We start from the raw sequence: 3,417 nt of genomic DNA, 5'->3' as shown, positions 1-3,417 counted from the left end.
GGTTAATCAATACTCATTAGATAGCTTTAAAAAGGGTGAGTGTTGGGACGAGGCGAGCCGTACCCCCCCAAACACAACACACAGCCTGGGGCCAGCTATTTGGCAAGACACCCCTGCCCTTGGGAGTTTTCCCTGAGATCAAATAGGCTGTCCTCCTCCAAGGAACCTAGCACGCCTTGTCTTCTTTCAGAAGAAAATATCATTTTGGAAAAATAAAATTTGCTTATGGCACAGGAAGGAATTTCATGCAGGCATTTTTAACTAGGAAACCCAGCCTACCTTTGGAATCAAGTCTGAGATGAGAATAAACGTGCCCCTGGCTCCCAGATCTGGAATTAACTTTTGTGATCCAGCAGAGCAATCAACTGATAATACTAAATTTTAGACAGTCGTGAGGGATACAGTAGTCCTGTACCAAATACTCACCTTTGTTTCTCCCAAATCCTGTGACTCCCTTCTTACTTTGCTGTCAAATAAGCAGCCATTAAGAACATCCTTTATATAGCCTAGGTCATAGACTTAATTTTACTCACAAACTCTCATGGTGTAGTAACACCGTCATTTTTTTTCAAGGCTTCCTCTTCCAGCCCAAAGACATCTCTCTTATCCAAAGAGTTGATTTAATCTTTTTTTTTTTTAAGAGAAAAGCAAAAATATAAATAATATTTCAGAAATGGCCCCAGAGCTGTCAAAGTCTTTTCTCATGCCAAAATTCTTAAAAAGTCTTATAGTAACAAGTTCCATTTCAACAATAAATTCAAACCTACAGAAGTCAATCTTCATGGCTCAGCGGGCTTTATGTCAGACTCTATTCCCTTAAAACCTTCCATGAGGACTTTCTCTAGCCTGAAAGAAACTCTTTTAAAAGAAGTTCAAATATATTTGGTCTTGTGTTATATAAAGGCCACTTCAGCAATAGAGTATTTTCTGGACACAAACCATATAATTATTTTTTCTAGTGTATATCTCAGAGCTACTTTTGCTCCCAGATCTTCCACCTGGCAAAACGTGTATGTAGGTGTCTGGCCAGGGGCACAAGCACCGCAGGGAAAAGATCAAAGGCCTATAAATGTGTCAAACTTTCAAATGCAAATCACCTGCCATAACGCTGCTGAGAACAAATCCTTCATTATCACCATTCTGTGAACGGCTTAAATTAGCCTGATTTGGCTGAAAAGAACAAGAAAAAGCAAGCCATTTATCTCCCTGTGAGTTTTATTACCTTTAGATTTATTTGGCTAATGGTCCAATAGCCCCCTAATCAGAATATCTGCATATCATATTCTTCAAATGATCCATAAATAAAATATGTGTTCACATAATGTTGCTATTAAAGGTAAACTGAGATCTGTGACAATAGGTTATTTAAAGAGTACTTACAATAAGACATTCTTTTTAACAGCCAACCTATGAGCTTCTGTGATTTATGTACTAACAATTGTTAACGGGCTTCTGAGCTTGAATTACATTTAGGGGAATATTTTAATGTGCATTTCTTTAACTGTATGTTCTCCAGATATATGCCATGCTCATCCTTATTTTAGAAAACATAATTACTTTCTCAAAATGTTTTTATAAATACTTGCAGTATAGAATATTTAATTGATCTAATTGACTAGAAGAGTTAAAAAAAAATCATCACACTATACTTAATCTTTATTTAGAAGGGAAAATTCTAGCACTCTTTCTTGAACGAACAACTGCAGAGAGGTTTTGTTATGTGAGTTTTTCCCGGATCTCAGAAAGAGGATAAGCCTTGATGAGAAAGCTCTTGGTCAGGATGGACGAGGGGCTGTCTCAGGGGAGCTGACTGGCAACCCTGAGCTCAGCAAGCATCTCCACAAGGTGTCCTTGGCTGGGTCTAGTGAAACTCCCCAGAAAGGTGGTAAATGGTATCTGCACCAGGGCGTTTCCCTTGGTCAGAGTTTCAGTATATTTCCCCCTGTGAAGCACCTCTTCCTCCACAGTCACCCACTTGGGTTATAGCCTGAATTATGTGATCAGTTAAACACAATATATAAGCAAGGGACTTTTCCCCGGGGGCAAGTAACAAGTTTATATGAGTTCCTACAAGAAGGCTATATGTGGTTATATAGAAATCCACATGGATGTCACACTCACTGTTGTGCCAAAGCAGTCCCAAGACTTGGGCTTCTATGGTGAAAGTGGCCTGGCAGTTGGGCTACATTTATGATTGCTGATGGTCATTTTTTCTGCAGCTCTAATTCATGGCCTCCCAGCACAAAATGTGTGGTTTTGTTTTTAAAATAGGAAAGAAAAGAAAAAAAAAAAAAAGAAAAAACCCCAAACTTAATTTGCTGGTATTTTACAAAAGAAATATGCTATCACTAAGAAATTGTTGCAAGATGCACACCACTATTATAAATTTCTTGGACAAATTTTCAGTTCTGTGTACAAATTCAAGCACATTTGGATCAAGACCACAGGCCTATTTTAGACAGTTATATTCTTCGGGGAGAGGAACATCGTCTCTGTAAGACCTCCATGGTGGGCTACAGATCACAGAACAAGCAAAGGACTAATGCCTTTTAAAACATTATTTATCAAACCGGCTAGGCTGCTACACAGAAACCAACCAGCTATTACAGGATACCTTCCAGCCGATCTTCAAAATCATTAACACCAGAGACTGCAACGTGGATGGTGCTGGATAAGTGAGTTTGCTTTTTGTTTGTTTGTTTTTGTTTTTACTTCCATAGAAAAAAAACCTTGGCATTTGTAGCTGAAGAAACACAGCACAAAAATATAAAAGGCCATTGTGTATCCTGTTTTCTTTCTACATTGTATCTGAGAACCTCCTAACCATGTGATTATTAGTGTTTTTTTAATGTATTGCCAGGAAAGAATATTCATAAAACAGAACAACAGAATAATATATTCTGTGCGATTTTACAATTAGTGTACTTACAACCGTAACATCCAGCAACCGACAGTAATACTGGGGGAAAGTATAAATACACCATCAACTGAAAACACTATTTCTTTAGAAATTCCAGACAAAAAATCACAAGACCACATTTTTTCCCCAAATATATATGTTGCAAATTTTAAGCGCAAGTAAGATTGGGAATTTTTAGAAAGGTAAACAAAGTCTAGAAAACAGAGTGACATCTTCTTTGATGACAGCCTATCAGCAGGCATCAGAACATGTGTCTGCACCTGGAGATCGCAATCCAATCACTTTCACTTTGACCTGTGGTACAAACCCCACACATCTCATGATGTTCAAAATAAATGCATAGAGATCCACGGTCTGAAACCACACTGTAAAAGCTTGTCTTTTGTTTAAAAAAGTAATAGAGAAGCAGATGTTGGGCTGTACATGCCTTACCAAAAATTACGGTGGGAGTCAGATGTGGGGAGGACAGCAGGCTGGCACGGGTATGCAATCAGGCA

Source organism: Apaloderma vittatum, unplaced genomic scaffold (assembly GCF_000703405.1).
Source record: "Apaloderma vittatum isolate BGI_N311 unplaced genomic scaffold, ASM70340v1 scaffold12479, whole genome shotgun sequence".
Taxonomy (NCBI): Eukaryota; Metazoa; Chordata; class Aves; order Trogoniformes; family Trogonidae; genus Apaloderma; species Apaloderma vittatum.
Note: the sequence above shows the minus strand (reverse complement) of the source record.